The following is a 17,371-nucleotide window of genomic DNA, read 5'->3' on the forward strand; positions in this document are numbered from 1 at the left end:
TTCTCGTATTGATGGACATGAAGTTGTTTCAAGGTTTGGGCTATTATAAATAAAGCTACTACGGACATCCTTGTAATAAGAGTTTTGGTGGACATACACATTCATTTCTCGAGTAGTAAATAAAAGTAAAATTCATTAGTCATAGGGTAACCATATAGGCATACACATAATTTTGAAAGAAACTGCCAAATAGCTTGTGAAAGTGGTGATACAAATATATAGTTCTACCAGCCCTGTATGAGAGTTCCACATACCTCCCATCACCAATTATTATCAGTCATTTAAATTTTAGCTATTCTAGTGGTTGTAAAGGATATCTTGTACTTTCCTGATGATTAATGGAATTCAGCCACTTTTTATGCCCCAGTTAGAAAATAATTCATGCATGTTTCCTTCTAATACTTACATTTAAATTAACACTCAACTTCTCCATTTGGAATTTATCCTTGTAAGAAACTGATCCAATTCAGTGTATTTCCACATAACTACCCAATTAGCTCAATGATATTTATTTAAAAGTTTATATTCTTTTTTTTTTTTTCCAAAGATTTTATTTATTTATTTGACAGAGATAGAGACAGTCAGTGAGAGAGGGAACACAAGCAGGGGGAGTGGGAGAGGAAGAAGCAGGCTCCCAGCAGAGGAGCCTGATGTGGGACTCGATCCCAGAACGCCGGGATCACGCCCTGAGCCGAAGGCAGACGCTTAACCGCTGTGCCACCCAGGCGCCCCTAAAAGTTTATATTCTTTGCAACTAATTTGAGATGCTCCTTTCATAGTACACTGCATTTCCATTAGCACGAATACTAATTCTGGGTCCTCTACACAGTTAAATTTTTCTATCCATTACCTCTTCTTATAACATGCACAAAGAACAAATTCAAACTGAATTATAAGTTGAATATGAAAAGTACACAATAAAACTAGAAGAAAGTGTAGCATGCATTTATAACTTTGGAAGAGGCAAAGATTACTTACTTAAACATAACCTAAAAGCAAAGCCATTTTTAAAAAATTATAAATTAGACCACATTAAAATAACGATGTCTGTTCATCAAAACACATCTCTAAGAGAGCAAAAGGCAAGCTAAAGACTTAGAGGAGATATTTGCAATACTTATATCTTCCATAAAACTTGTATCCAGAACATAAAAATCGTTCTTACAAAAAGCTGAGGGACTTTATCACCACTAGACCTGCCTTGCAAGAAATGCTGAAAGGAGCTATTCGAGCTGAAATAAAAAGGTGCTAATCAATGGCATGAAAACATACAAAAATATACAACATGCTGCTCTAGGCTAATATACAGTCAGACCTAGAAAACTGTAATAAGATGGTGTGTTAACCACTTACTGTAGTACAAAGGGCAAAGGGAAAAAGCACTCATGTAATGGTAGCTACTATAATTTATTAATACACAATATAAAAAGAGGTAAATAATAACATCAAAATAAAAAAGGGGGGAGTAAAAGGGTGAGGCTTTTGTAGACAATCAAAGGTAAGCTTCTATCAGCTTAAAGTGGACTGTTTAATCTACTTGACACTTGATCTCAGCAATCAGACTTATGTGCAAAAATGAGGCAACTATAATTACTGTAACTTCAGTTAGACTCAAGCACAAAGCAAAAACCTATAGTAGACACACAAAAGCTAAAGAAAGGGCAGACAGAGCAAACAACCATGGAAAATTACCAATTTACAAATATAGGCAAAGACAGAGGGGAAAAGAAGCAATATAAATACAGAACAACCAGAAAACAATAAGATAGCAGTAGTAAGTCCTTACATATCAATAACAAGTCTAAATGTAAATGAATTGAACTCCCCAATCAAAAGACATAGAGTGGTTGAATGGATAAAACAAAACCCAATTATATGCTGGGTATAAGAGACTCGTTTCAGTTTTAAGGACACACATAGGCTCAAAGCGAAGGCATGGAAAAAGATATTCCATAGAAGTGGAAACCGAAAGAAAGCAGGGTAGCTATACCTATATCACACAAAACAGACTTTAAGCCAAAAACAGTAATAAAAGACAAAGAAGGTCAATACATAATGATAAAGAAGTCAATTCATCAAGAAGATATAATAATTATAAATACATACAAACCTAACATTGGAGCACTTAAATGTATTAAGCAAATACTAACAAATTAAAGGAGAAATAGACAATGATACAATAGTAGCAGGGGACTTTAATGCTCCACTTTCAGCATGGATAGATCACCCAGACAGAAAATCAACAGGTAAACAATGGACTTAAACCGTACCTTAGATGAAATGGACCTAATGGACATTTATAGAACATCCTATCCAACAGAAACAGAATACACATTCTTCTCAAGTGCACATGTAACATTCCCCAGGGTAAATCATGTGACAGGACATAAAACAAGTCTAAGCAAATTTAAGGAGATTGAACTCATACCAAGTATGTTCTTGCCACAATGGTATGAAACCAGAAATCAGTAACAAGAAGAAATTGAAAAATCTACAAACATACAGAAATTAACACATTCCAGAACAACCAATGGCTCAAAGGAGAAATCAAAAGAAAAATTAATAAGCCAACATCTAGCAGAAGCAAGGAAATGCCAAAGATCAGAATAGAAATAAACAAAATAGAGACAAGAAAAACAATTTTAAAATCACCAGAACACAGAGCTAGTTTCTCAAAAACATAAACTAATTGACAAACCATTAGCTAGACTAAGGAAAAAAGACAGAAGATTCAAATAATAAAATCAGAATTGAAAGAGGAGACATTACACTGATAACACAAAAATAACAAAAATTACAAAAGACTACTAAGAACAATCATATGTTAACTAATTGGTGAACCTAGAGAAATGAATCAATTTCTAGAAACATACAACCTAACAAGTCTGAGTCAGGAAGAAATAGAAAATCTGAATAGACCAATAATGAGTAAAATCCTCACAACACAGAAAACCTCAGGATCAGATGGCTTCACCAGCAAATTCTATCAAACATTTAAAAAAAGAATTAACATCAATCCTCAAACTCTTTTAAAAAATTAAAGAGGAAGAACATTTCTAAATTCATTTTACAAGACCAACATTAGCCTGATACTAAAGCCAGATAAAAACACTAATAGAAAAGAAAACTATAGACCAATATCCCTGGTCAATATAAAAACTCTCAACAAAATATTAGCAAACTAAATTCAACAGCACATTGAAAGGACTAATCATTATAACCAAACGGAATTTATGTCTCAGATACAAGGATGGCTCAATAATCTGCACATCAATAAATCTGATGTACCACATTGATAGAATGAAAGATTAAAATCATATGATCATCTCAATAGATACAGAAAAAGCATTTGACAAAATATAACAGCATTTCATGAGAAAAAATCGTCAACAAAGTGGTTATAGAAGGAGCATATCTCAACATAATAAAAACCATATATGACAAGCCCACAGCTAACATTTATACATACAGTGACAAATTGAAAGCTTTTCCTCTAAGATCAGGAACAAGACAACAGTGTCCACTCTCACCATTCTTATCCAAGATATACTGGAAGTCCTAATCAGAGAAATTAGACAAGAAAAAGAAAAAAAAGATCAGAAAGGAAGAAGTAAAATTATCATTATTTGCAGATGATGTGAACATATATATAGAAAACTCTAAAGGCATAACCAAAAAGCTGTTGGAAGTAAGCAACAAATTCAGCAGAGTTGAGGATATAAAATGAACACACAAATATTGGTTGTACTTGTACACTAACAACAAAACAACTGAAAAAGAAATAAAGACAACTATTTCATACATGATAGCATCAAAACAAACAAAAATATTGGGAATAAATTTAAAGAAGGAAGTGAAAAATCTGTACAATGAAAACTACAAGACATTGAGGAAAGAAATTGAAGAAGACATAAACAAATGGAAAGATATTCCATGTTCATGAATTAGAATTAATATTGTTAAAATGTCCATATACACAAAGCCATCTATATATTCAACACAATTCCTATCAAAATGCCAATGGCATTTTTTAAAAAATAGAAAATCAATACTAAAATTTGTATGGAACCACAAAAGACCCTGAGTAGCCAAACCAATCATGAGAAAGAAGAACTAAGTTAGAGGCATCACAATCCTTGGTATCAAACTATATCTTAAAGCTATAAAAATTAAAACAGTATGGTACTGGCATAAAAATAGAAGAATAGACTAATAGAACAGAACAGAGAGCCCAGAACTAAACTCCTTATTTACGGTCAATTGATGTTTGACAAGGGAGTCAAGAACACTCAATGGAAAAAGGATAGTCCCTTCAACAAATGATGTAGAGAAAGAGGGTAACCAGACACAGAAAAATGAAATTGTACCCCTATCTTACACCATTCACAAAAATTAGTTCAAATAAGACCTAATAGTGCAAAACTCCTAGAAGAAAACAAAGGAAAAAAGCTTCTTGACCTTGGTCTTGGCCAAGACTTTTTAGATATGACACCAAAAGCACAAGCAACAAAAGTAAAACCCAACAAGCAGGTTTAAATCAAACTAAAAGCCTCTGTGTAGCCAAAAAATAAAATACAAAATGAAAAAAGCTCTTTGTCTTTAGAAACATGCTGGCTGATGGCTGTCTTGATGGTGGTCCAAGATGGCAAAGGAGTAGGAGACCTTAGCTTTATCCGGTCTCAGGCATTCAGCTAGATAGCTATCAAATCATACTGAACATCTGCAAACTCGACCCGAGATCGAAGAAAAGAATAGCTGCAACACCACGAATAGAAAAGTGACCACTTTCTACAAGGCAGGAGGTGCTGAGAAGTGAATCTGAGGTGACATATGGGAAGATAGACCTTGGGGGGAGGGAGCCTCTGTCAGCCATCTACTGGTAAGTGATAGAGTAGCCAAGTGCCAAATTGGAACCTTTAGAAGTCTGCTCTGGTGAGGGACGTCCCAGCCTAAAAGGCGCTCAAGTGGCAAAGCAGGGCAGAGTCCTAGGTGGGACAGTGTGGTCTCAGGATCCTCGGGGTCCCAGGAAGACTGGGAATGCCTGAGGTGGCAGAGTTCCCAGGCATTGGAGTGGGAAAGCCGGCTACAAACAGTGAGCCCAGGAGTGGGCTCTCGGCTCAAGGTTGCCATATACCATGAACCAGGGCGCAGTCAGGTGACTGCTCTCCAAAAAGGGGCTCAGCAAGCAGCAGAACCAGTGAGACCGGGAGGAGCAGGGCAGATGTGCGCTGCAGGAGTCTGCAGGGTTTGGAGACTTGAAATGTGTTCGCACGCCTGAGATACAAATGCTCAGTCCCAGGCTGGGTGAGCACAGAGTGAGGATGGAGACCAGGGAGACAGGAGTGATTGACTGCTTTTCTCTGAGGACTAACTGAGGAGGGGGGGTCCCAAGCTCTTGGCTCCTGGGCTGGAGATTGGGAGGTCGCCACTATCATTCTTATCCTCTAAAGCTGAGCAGAAAGCCTTCAGGAAACAAAAGCCACATAGAGCAATCCGAAGCGGATTAGTTAGCCTGGTCCCCTGGCAAGGGCGGTGCAATTCACCTGGGGCAAAGACGCCTGAGAATCAGCGCAACAGGCGCCTCCCCAGAAGATCCGCAAGAACATGCTGCCAAGACCAAGTTTACCACTCAATGAGAACTGCAAAACTCCAGCGCTAGGGGAATATGGACTATAGAATTCATGGTTTTTTCCCCATGATTCTTTAGTCTTTCAATTTTAATTTTTTCTCTTTCCTTTTCCAACCAATTTCTGATTTTATCACTTTTTATAAAATCCTTTTTAATTCACATTTTTACAGTTACATTCTATCCTTTCATTGTATTTAATTTTATTTTTGTATATATATTTATATAGGTTTTTCCTTCTTTACAATTTTGGGATGCAGTTTCTTCTAACAAACAGACCAAAATGCATCCAGAATCTAGTCTATGGCTCTGTTCTCTTCACCTGCCTGATCGTATTCTCTCTCTCTCTTTTTTTCTTCCTCTGTTTTTTTTGTTTTGTTTCCTTAAATTCTTTTTAATTTTCTATCTTTTCAAAGTATTTAATTTTATTTTTGTACCTATATAAGTTTCCCTTTCTTTACAATTTTGGGATCTAGTTTTCTAACAAAGAGACCAAAATACACACAGGATCCAGTATATTGCTCTATTCTGTTCACCTGTCTGATTATATTCTCTCTCTCACTTTTTTTATTTTAATTTTTTTTTTTTTCGGTTTCGGGTCTCTTCTGCTTTGTTTAGTGTATATGACTCTGGGGTCATTTTGTATTTTGTTCTCTTGTTTATCTATTCTTCTCTGGACAAGATGGAAAAACTCACCTCAAAAAAGAGAACAAGAGGCAGTACTGATTGCCAGGGATGTAATCAGTATGGATATAAGTAAGATGTCAGAACTAGAGTTCAGAATAATGATTATAAAGATACTAGCTGGGCTTGAAGAAAGTATAGAAGACACTAGAGAATCCCTTTCTGGAGAAATAAATGAACAAAAATCTAATCAAGTCTAAATTTTAAAAAAGCTATTAATGAGATGCAATAAAAAATGGAGGCTCTAACTGCTAGGATAAATGAGGCAGAAGAGAGAATTAGTGATATGGAAGAAAAAATGGTGGAGAATAAAGAAGATGAGAAGAAGAGAGATAAACAACTACTGGATAATGAGGGGACAATTTGAGAGATAAGTGAAACCAGAAAGTGAAACAATATTAGAATAATTGGGATCCCAGAAGAAGAGGAAGAGGGGGGCAGAAGGTATACTGAAGCAAATTATAGCAGAGAATTTCCCTAATCTGGGGAAAGAAACAGTCATCCAAGTACAGGAGACACAGAGAACACCCCTCAAAATCAATAAAAATAGGTCACCACCCCGACATATAATAGTGAAACTTGCAACTCTCGGAGACAAATAAAAATCCTGAAAGCATCTCAGGACAAGAGGTCTGTAACCTACAAGGGTAGAAACATTAGACTTGCAGCACACCTATCCACAGAGAACTGGCAGGCCAGAAAGCACTGGCATGATATATTCAGGGTGCTGAATGAGAAAAATATGCAGCCAAGAATACTTTATCCAGCTAGGATGTCATTAAAAATAGAAGGAGAGATAAAAAGCTTCCAGGACAAACAGAAACAAAAAGAATTTGTGATCACCAAACCAGTCCTATAAGAAATATTATAAGGGGTCCTTTAAGCAAAGAGATAGCCCAAAAGTAACATAGACCAGAAAGGAACATAGATAATATACAGAAATATTAACTTTACAGATAAATATAAAGGCACTAAATTAATATCTTTTAATAGTTACTCTGAATGTAAATGGGCTAAATGGCCCAATCAAAAGACACAAGTATCAGATTGGATTAAAAAAAAAAAAAGCAAGACCCATCGATATGCTGTCTGCAAGAGACTCATTTTAGACACAAAGATACCTCCAGATTTAAAGCGAGGTGGTGGAAAATCATTTATCATGCTAATGGACATCAAAAGAAAGCTGGGGTGGCAATCCTTATGTCAGACAAATTAGATTTTAAACCAAAGACTGTAATAAGAGATGAGGAAGGACACTATATCATACTTAAAGCATCTTTCCAACAAGAAGAGCTAACAATTGTAAATATTTATGCCCTTAACATGGGAGCAGCCAAATATATAAGCCGATTAATAACAAAATTAAAGAAACACATTGATAATAATACAATAATAGCAGGGGACTTTAACACCTCACTCACTGCAATGGACAGATCATCTTAAGCAGATCAATAAGGAAACAAGGGCTTTGAATGACACACTGGACCAGATGGACTTCACAGAGATATTCAGGGCATTCCATTCTAAAGCGACAGAATACACATTCTTCTCGAGTGCACATGGAACAGTCTCCAGAATAGATCACATCCTGGGTCACAATCAGGTCTCAACTGGTACCAAAAACTTGGGATCATTCCCTGCATATTTTCAGACCACAATGCTTTGAAACTGGAACTCAATTATAAGAGGAAATTTGGAAAGAACTCAAATACATAGAGGCTAAAGAGCAGCCTACTAAAGAATGAATGGGTCACTAGAAAATTAAAGAAGAATTTAAAAAATTCATGGAAACAAATGAAAATGAAATCACGACAGTTCAAAACCTTTGGGATATAGCAAAGGCAGTCCTAAGAGGGTGGTATACAGCAATATAAGCCTTTCTTGAGAAACAAGAAAGTTCTCAAATATACAACCTAATCTTACACCTAAAGGAGCTGGAGAAAGAACAGCAAATAACGCCTATACCCAGCAGAAGAGAAATAAAGATTAGCGCAGAAATCAATGAAATAAACCAAAAGAACAGTAGAACACATCAATGAAACTAGGAGCTGGTTCTTTGAAAGAATTAATAAGATTGATAAACCCCTGGCCAGACTTACCAAAAAAAAAAAGAGAAAGGACCCAAATTAATAAAATAATGAACGAAAGAGGAGAGATCACAACCATCACCAAAGAAATACAAACAATTATAAGAACATACTATGAGCAACTATATGCCAATAAGTTAGGCAATCTGGAAGAAATGGATGCATTCCTAGAGATGCATAAACTACCAAAACTGAAACAGGAAGAAACAGAAAACCTGAACAGACCCATAAACAGCAAGGAAATTGAAGCAGTTATAAAAAATTTCCCAATAAACAAGCGTCCAGGGCCAATGGCTTCCCAGGGGAAATCTAACAAACATTTAAAGAAAAATTAATCCCTATTCTTCTGAAGCTGTTTCAAAAAATAGGAATGGAAGGAAAACTTCCAAACTCTATGAGGTCAGCATTACCTTGATCCCAAAACCAGAAAAGACCCCACCAAAAAGGAGAATTACAGACCAATATCCTGACGAACATGGGTGCAAAAATTCTCATGAAGATACTAGCATAGGACCCAACAGTACATTAAAAGGATTATTCACCACAACCAAGTGGGATTTATTCCTGGTCAGCAAGGGTGGTTCAACATCTGCAGATCAATCAATGTGATACACTATGTTAATAAAAGAAAGGACAATAACCATATGATCCTCTCAATAGATGCAGAAAAAGCATTTGACAAAGTACAGCATCCTTTCTTGATCAAAACTCTTCACAGTGTTGGGATAGAAGGAACATACCTCAATATCATAAAAGGCATCTATGAAAAGCCCACAGTGAATATCATTCTCAATGGGGAAAAAAACTGAGAGCTTTTCCCCTAACGAAAGGGACGCCCACTTTCCCCACTGTTGTTCAACATAGTACTAGAAGTCCTAGCCTCAGCAATCAGACAACAAAAAGAAATAAAAGGTATCCGAATTGGCAAAGAAGTAGTCAAACTCTCACTCTTCACAGATGACGTGACACTCTGTGTGGAAAACCCAAAAGACTCCACCCCAAAACTGCTAGAACTCATATAGGAATTCAGTAAAGTGGTAGGATATAAAATCAATGCACAGAAATCAGTTGCATTTCTATACACTAACAATGAGACAGAAAGAAGAGAAATTAAGGCGTTGATCCCATTTAAAATTGCACGAAAAACCATAAGATACCTTGGAATAAACCTAACCAAAGAGGCAAAGGATCTATAGTCAGAAAACTATAAAATACCCATTAAAAAATTTAAGGAAAACAAAAAGAAATGGAAAAATGCTCCATACCCATGGGTTGGAAGAGCAAATATTGTTAAAATGTCTATGCTACCTAGAGCAATCTACACATTCAATGCAATCCCTATCAAAATACCATCAACTTTTTTCACAAAGCTGGAACAAATAATCCCAAAATTTGTATGGAACCAGAAAATACCCTGACTAGCTAAAGGAATGTTGAAAAAGAAAAGAAAAGCCGGTGGCATCACAATTCTGGACTTCCAGCTATATTACAAAGCTGTAATCATCAGGACAGTATGGTACTGACACAAAAATAGACACATAGATCAATGGAACAGAAGAGAGAACCCAGATATGGACCCTCAACTTTATGGTCAACTAATCTTTGAGGAAAGAATATCCAATGGAAAAAGGACAGTCTCTTCAACAAATGATATTGGGAAAATTGGATAGCCACATGCAGAAGAATGAAACTGGACCACTTCCTTACATGATGCACAAAAATAGACTCAAAATGGATGAAAGACCTAAAGGTGAGAAGGAATCCATCAAAATCCTAGAGGAGAACACAGGCAGCAACCTCTTTGACCTTGGCCACAGCAACTTCTTGCTAGACACGTCTCCAAAGGCAAGGGAAACAAAGGCAAAAATGAACTGTTGGGACTTCATCAAGATAAAAAGCTTTTGCACAGCAAAGATAAGAGTCAACAAAACCAAAAGACAACCAACAGAATGGGAGAAGATATCTGTAAAGGTCTTATCAGATAAAGGGCTAGCATCCACAATCTATAAAGAACTTATCAAACTCAATACCCAAAGAACAAATAATCCAATCAAGAAATGGGCAGAAGACACGGACAGATATTTCTCCAAAGGAGACGTCCAAATGGCCAACAGACACATGAAAAAACGCTCCAAATCACTCAGCATCAGGGAAATACAAATCAAAATCACAATGCGATACCACCTCCCACCAGTCAGAATGGCTAAAATTAAGTCAGGAAACGACAGATGTTGGCGAGGATGCAGAGAAAGGGGAATCCTCTTACACTGCTAGTGGGAATGCAAGCTGGTGCAGCCACTCTGGAAAACAGTATGGAGATTCCTCAAAAAGTTGAAAATAGAGCTATCCTATGACCCAGCAATTGCATTACTTGGTATTTACCCCAAAGATACAAATGTAGTGATCCAAAGGGGCACCTGCATCCCAACGTTTATAGCAGCAATGTCCACAATAGCCAAACTGTGCAAAGAGCCCACATGTCCATCAACAAATGAATGGGTAAAGAAGATAAGGTAGATATATACAACGGAATACTACTCAGCTATCAAAAAAATTGAAATCTTGCCATTTGCAACAATGTGGATGGAACTAGATGGTATTAAGCTAAGCAAAATAAGTCAATCAGAGAGACAATTATCATATCTCACTCATATGTGGAATTTAAGGAACAAAACAGAGGATAATCAGGGAAGAGAGGAAAAAATAAAACAAGATGAAATCAGAGAGGGAGACAAACCATAAGAGACTCTTAGTCATAGGAAACAAACTAAGGTTGTTGGAGGAGAAGGGGGTGGGGGATGGGGAAACTGGGGGACAGACATTAAGGAGGGCACGTGATGTAATGAGCACTGGGTATTATATAAAACTGATAAATCGCTGACCTCTACCTCTGAAACTAATAATACATTATATGTTAATTAACTGATTTAAAATTTTTACAAAATGAGAAGGAAAAAAATAAAATTGACCCACGGGGGAGAAAAAAAGAATAATATGAAAAAAATTTCAAATGATGTAACTGGAATTAATACTATTAAATAAGATTCTAAGGGTTTATTTACCCATATAATGCTTCATTTACCTATTTTAATTAGTTTTAAAATAATTTTAACAAAGGGAGACAATAGAATTGCTATAAATGGATAAAATAACTTCCAAGTGTTAGAAAAATAAAAATGAGTTTTTCTAAAAAAAAAGAAAGAAACAAGAATATAAAATGAATAGGTAACTTACAAAATAGGAGAAAATATTTTAAGCCATATATCAGATAAGGGGTCAATATCCAAAATCTATAAAGAACTCATACAATTCAATTACAATAAAACAACTTCTAGCATTTATTGAGCACCTAATACATGCCAGGCAATTAATGTAAGATCTCATTTCTTTCTTGCAACAACTCAGTAAAGAAGATGCTATCATTTTTATTTCATAAATAAGGAAACTGGGTTTCTGAGATGTTAAGAGAGTAGTCCAGGGCCATTTGGTGAAATAGTAACAGAACGGAAGTGATTCATATTGGGATCTTTGGGCTTAAAACACATCATTCTCTCATGAATTCATGAAAGAAAAGAAGAGAAAAGAAAAGAAAAGGAAAGGAAAGAAAAGAAAATGCAACTAAAAATGGGCAGAAGAACTAAACAGACATTTTTCCAAAGAATTCCAGCGGCCAACACGTACACGAAAAGATGCTCAACATTACTAATCATCAAAAAAATCCAAACCACAATGAGCTATCACCTCACACCTGTTAAAATGGCTATCATCAGGAAAAATACAGATAACAAGTGTTGTGGAGCGAAAAGGGAACTCTTAGGCACCGTTAGTGGGAATGTAAATTTGTACAGCTACTATGGAAAACAGCTTGGAGGTTCTTCAAAAATTTAAAAATAAAACTACCATATGGTCCAGCAACTCCACTCCTGGGTTTATATCCAAAAGAAATGAAAACAGGACATCAAAGAAATATACGCACTCCCATGTTTACTGCAGTATTATTTATAATAGCCAAGCTATGAAAACAAATTGTATTCCTCAATAGATTAATGGATAAATAAGGGATGTGATACCCCCCAAAGGAATATTGTTTAGCCACGATAAAGAGAGAAATTCTGCCACTTGTGACAACACAATGAAACTTTTTTAAATTTTAATTTTTTAAATTTCTAAAAAAGATTTTATGCATTTATTTATTTGACACAGAGAGAGAGAGAGCATGAGCCAGGGGGAGAGGCAAAGGGAGAAGCAGACTTCCCACTGAGCGGAGAGCCCGACTTAGGGCTTGATTCAGGAATCCTGTTCATGACCTGAGCTGAAGGCAGATGCTTAACTGACTGAGCCACCCAGGCGCCCCAACAGGATGAAACTTGATGGCATTTTGTGAAATAAATTAGAGAAAGACATATACTTTATGATCTCACTTACATATAGAATCTAAAAATGTCAGACTAGTACAAATAGAGATTAAGAAAGGTGGTTGGGTCTAGGGGGTGGATGAATTGAGGAGATGTTTAAAGATACAAACGTGCAATCAGTAGATAAATAAATCCAGGACATCTAATGCAAAAACAGTGATTAAACACAATACTGTATTATAAACTTTAATGTTGCTAAGAGACTAGATCTTGTTTCCACCACAAAAAAAAATGATAATAATGTGACATAATAAAGGTGTTAGCTAATGCTTCAGTGGCAATTTTATTGTAATATATAAATGTATCAAATTGATACATCATACACCTTAAATTTACACAATGTTATATATCACATATCTCAGTAAAATTTTTAAAAAGAATTCTTACAAATCAATTTGATAATGAAAAACTACCCACCAAAAGAAGAGGCAAAAGACTTAAACAGGTCCTTTACCAAAAAAAATTACCCATGTGGTCAATAAGCATCTGAAAAATGTTGATGAGACTGTAAATTGGTATTTTGAAAATATATGGTAAGTATCTTCTCAACCTCATCATTAAGTGCATCCTATAATTTAGCAGTTCTACCCTATGTAGCAAATGAGTGAGTGGTCCACCAAAAGATGTTTATAAGAATATTCAGAGGAGGAAACAGGCCAAGAGACATGACAGAATTTTTATAAATCACACAATCTAAAGTCATAATTATAGCTCTAATTCCTCTGATTCTAAAGCCTTGTCTCTTTCTTTCACGTCACTGTGGGCAACTGGACAAACTTCCAAATTCCCCAGACAGCATTTCTTTCTTTAATAGAAAGTAGCTCACTGGAGGGCCAATGCGTAATTTCCATTTGAATTCCCCTATGATAGGCATGTGACTCCAATGTGTTACATTTTAATCTTTAAAACCTGTAAGGAATTATTTAATAGTTTCATTGCCTGCTACTTTTCAAGAATGCAATTTCATTTATTTATTTATTTTTAAAAAGATTTTATTTATTTGAGAGAGAGAGAGAGCATGCATGAGTAGGGGGAGGGAGGAGAGTGGGAGAGGCAGGCTCCCCGCTGAGGAAGGAGCCCAATGTGGGACTCAATCCCGGGACCCTGGGATCATGACCTGAGCCAAAGGCAGAAAGAAGCTTAACCGACTGAGCCACCCAGGTGCCCCATCAAGAATGTAATTTCTTTTAAAACCCTAACCTTCTTCTTGAGCCCTTTAACTGTTCCCAACCATGTTCGTCCTAGATCAAATTAGGAAATTGTTTTACGCGTTGTTTCTCAGGCCTTTACAGCACCTGATATAGCTATTTTGCTTCCTTTGAACGAACAACCCACACAATATCAATTATTTTTTTATCAGTGCTATTTTCTAATGAAGGGTTTGCCAAAAAAAGGAGGAGAAAGAGGAGGACGGGGCTGGGGAGGATGGAGGAGGTGGAGGTTCATGACTGTTTTATTTGTGATAACTAAAAACTAGAAACAACCCAATTATTCATAGACAGCAGAAAAGATAAAATGTGGTATATATATACAGTGTAACACTACACCGCAATATAAAGACTGAACTATCGCTATATGCAGCAACATGGATAACTTCCAAAGACATAAGGATGAGCAAAAGAAGCCAGGCACAAAAGAATACAGTTCATATCACTTACACGATTTCACTCATATGAAGTGTAAAAACAAGATAGAAGCATGGTGAAAGAATTCAGAAGTGTAGTTATACTTGAGGTTATGACACAGAAAGGAAGAGAAAGCATTACTTCAATAAAAAAATTGTTTTGAAAGCCATTTAAACGATCAAAGAATCTTTTCAAGAAGTCCTCTTTGTCTATTCACGTATTAATAACCGTGTTGTTTTAATTATAAAAGCTTTGTTATTGATTTCAATATTAGGAAGAGCTAGCTCTCCTTCATTGCTCTTTGTCTTCAGCATTTTTTGGCATTTCTTGTTTGTTTATTCTTCCAATTGATCTTTATAGTCAACCTATCTAACTCCAGGGTAAAAAGTGATGGTATGCTTTTATTGGTATTTTTTCACTGGTATCTTAAAGGTATTTTTTTTTAGAATAGTTTTTTTTAATAGTTTTCTTTATATGGATTTTTTTCTGCTCTAAGTGAGACATCCCATTTTATATTCTACATAGTTACTGCATATGCGAATGCTATTGATAATTGAATGTTAATTTTTCTGTTATTCGTAGCAGTTTGGCTATTGATTCTTTTGGTTTCATCAGATATACACCCTTTCATTTGCTAAAGAAAATAGTTTGGTCTCTTCCTTTCAAATTCTAAGGCCCCTAGTTCCTTTTTCTTGTCTAATTACATTGATTAATTTTCTAATATTATACTAATTAGCTGTATAGGTAGTGAACGTCCTTGCCTTATTTCTTATTTTAGCATGAAACCATCTAATATTTCCCCCATTAAATAAGCTACTGGATTTTGGACTGAGATATATATCACTTTATCATGTTAAAGACATTCATCAATTCCACTTTTGAGTTTTTTTATAGATGAGCAGGTGTTGAATTTTGTGAAATGACTACTTGTTACCCTTTAGGATGATCATCTGATTCTTGTTATTGTATTATTATTTAACTGACTTTTTTTTTTTTAGAATTTATGATATCCTACTTTATTTTAGGACAAATGTTTACTGTTTTTATTTACTTATTTATTTATAGGTCTATTTAATGACTGCTTTTTAAAAAAAATATTCTGTTTATATTTTAGAGAGCGGGAGCAGGAGTGGGGGGAGGGGCAGTGGGAGAGGGAGAAGCAGACTCCGGTGGAGCAGGGAGCCCAATGCAGGACTGGATCCTGAGATCATGACCCTGAGATCATGACCGAAGCCAAAGGCAGAGGCTTAACCGACTGAGCCACCCAGGCGCCCCTTTAATTGACATTTTTAACACTGAACCACTCTTGCATCCCGAGAATAAGGCTCACTTGGCCATAATGTATGGTAGATTGTATCATCTGGCCCCAATTCTTCACCCCTCCTATATGTCTACATCCTTTAACGTGCAAATTCTCAATGTCCTCCCATTGTAGGTGGGATTACCTGCCCAGTTTCTTAACCCTAGGCATGGCCATGTAACTTGCTTGGCCATTGAGGTGTTAGCAAATTTAATGTAAGCAGAGGTTTAAAATGGGCTTGGGTCTTGCTCTCTTATGGTTCTGCCATTGCCATGAGTAAGCCATGTCTAAGCTAATCTATTGGTCCCAGGAGAAGATGAGCATGCAGAGTAGAGCTCAGTCACCCTAGCCAAGGCCAGGCTCAATCGACCAATCTCTAGCTATTCACTAGACGTGAGTGAGTCTGGTCTCACTGAGATTGAGCTACCCAGCTGAGCAAATCGGGACTATCTGAATTCCTCAGACACAGGAAATAACTTATAATTTTAAGCCTCTGAGTTTTGGAATTGTTATTCAACAGAAACAAAATAATTCATTTTAAGTTATCCTTTTATCTGGTATTGAAATTTGTTTGCTAATACTTTGTCAAAGATTTTTAAATTGATGTTTATGAGATTTTTTAAATATCAGACAAGATAGACTATTTTTTTTCATCAAGTCTTTTTAATGACAATCTCTTCCAATTCTTTTTTTCATCATGTTCAGTTAGCCAAAAAAAGTGAGATTTTTATAATGCTCTATATTACATAAACTCATTTGGATTTGGATATAATTGTTTAATAAAATGAATGTTTCCTTTCCTTATCTATACTCTGAAATAGTTTAAGTAGCATTGGAATCATCTACTTATTAAAGGTTTTTTGGGGGGGAGGGCACCTGGGTGCCTCAGTTGGTTAAGCAACCTACTCTTTATTTTGGCTCAGGTCATGATCTCAGGATTGTGGGATAGAGCCCCACAGCAGCCTCCATGCCGGGCATGGAGCCTGCTTAAGATTCTCACTCTCTCCTACCCCCCCTAAAAAAAAGAAAAAAGTTTTTTTTGGAATTCTTCTGTGAACCATGTGGATGTAGTGCTTTTTTGGGAAGTGACAGGAGCTCTTTTATAATTTTCTGTTTTTTATTTTTTAAAGATTTATGTATTTATTTTAGAAAGAGAAAGATATGGAGATCAAGCGCATTGGCGGGGGACCGGGCAGAGGGAGAGAGAATCTCAAGAAGATTCCACCCTGAGCACGGAGCCTGCAGCAGGGCCTAATCTCAGGACTCTGAGATCATGACCTGAGTCGAAACCAAGAGTCAGTCGCTTAATTGACAGCATCACCCAGGCACCCCAATTTTCTCTATTTTTTAAAAATAGAGGGGCGCCTGGGTAGCGCAGTCGTTAAAGCGTCTGCCTTCGGCTCAGGGCGTGATCCCGGCTTACTGGGATCGAGTCCCACATCGGGCTCCTCCGCTATGAGCCTGCTTCTTCCTCTCCCACTCCCCCTGCTGTGTTCCCTCTCTCGCTGGCTGTCTCTCTGTCACATAAATAAATAAAATCTTTAAAAAAAAAAAAATAGAAATGAGTTTGGGTAGCCTTTCTCATTCTGCTTGGGTCAGTTTGGGTAAAAATTCTATTTTCCTAGAAAATTACT

The sequence above is a fragment of the Ursus arctos genome, unplaced genomic scaffold, assembly GCF_023065955.2.
Source record: "Ursus arctos isolate Adak ecotype North America unplaced genomic scaffold, UrsArc2.0 scaffold_22, whole genome shotgun sequence".
NCBI lineage: Eukaryota > Metazoa > Chordata > Mammalia > Carnivora > Ursidae > Ursus > Ursus arctos.